The sequence below is a fragment of the Triticum aestivum genome, chromosome 1B (genome assembly GCF_018294505.1).
Source record: "Triticum aestivum cultivar Chinese Spring chromosome 1B, IWGSC CS RefSeq v2.1, whole genome shotgun sequence".
Taxonomy (NCBI): Eukaryota; Viridiplantae; Streptophyta; class Magnoliopsida; order Poales; family Poaceae; genus Triticum; species Triticum aestivum.
The window spans coordinates 54,407,436-54,408,357 of record NC_057795.1 but is presented as its reverse complement, the minus strand read 5'-3'; positions in this window follow the sequence as shown (position 1 = coordinate 54,408,357).

Sequence of the window (922 nt, the reverse complement as noted above, 5' to 3'; positions counted from 1 at the left end):
AGGCTTGTCGTCTTGGCAAGCATGTTCGTCTTCCCTTTAGAGAGTCTACAAACATTTCTACCTTTCTGTTTCAGTTATTGCATAGTGATGTTTGGACGTCCCTGGTTGCTAGCAACACGGGCTATTTATACTATCTGGTGATATTGGATGATTCTACTCATTATGTGTGGACATTCCCTCTCTGTCGCAAGTCCGACGCTCTTACCACACTAACAGCTTTTATTCATATGTCACCACACAGTTCGGTCGTCCTATTCTCGCCTTGCAAACTGACAATGGCAAGGAGTTTGACAACATCGCCGTCCGCAATTTACTTGCGTCCCACGGCACCATCTTTCGCCTCACCTGCCCCTACACATCTCAGCAGAATGGTTGCGCCGAGCGCGTCCTTCGCACGCTTAATGATTGTGTCCGCATGTTGCTCTTCCACTCCTACGTGACTTCTTGGTTCTGGCCGGACGCGCTCGCGACCGCCAGCCTCCTCATTAACATTCGCCCCTATCGTTCCCGCTGGAACTACACCCCTCACCAGCTCCTCTTCGGTACGGTTCCATCTTATGATGGTCTTCGCATTTTCGGGTGTCTCTGTTATCCTAGCACTGCGTCCACTGCTCCTCACAAACTCGCGCCCCGGTCGCTTCCTTGCATTTTCCTTGGCTACCCTCCCAACACCAAAGGTTACCGGTGCTATGATCCAGTCTCCCACCGCGTTTTCACTTTGCGGCATGTGTACTTTGATGAGCTCGTGTTCCCATTTCAGCAGGTACCGTTACCTTGGGAGTCTCCTGCTGCGCGGTTCGTCCCTGCCTCCACCTCTGGCGGACCGCCAAGCCGCGCCCCGGATTCGGCCCTCCCCGCGCTCCCCGCGCCGGCGGCCCCTGGCGCTGCGGCCCCTGCCGCGGCCTCCCATGCCGCGGCCTCC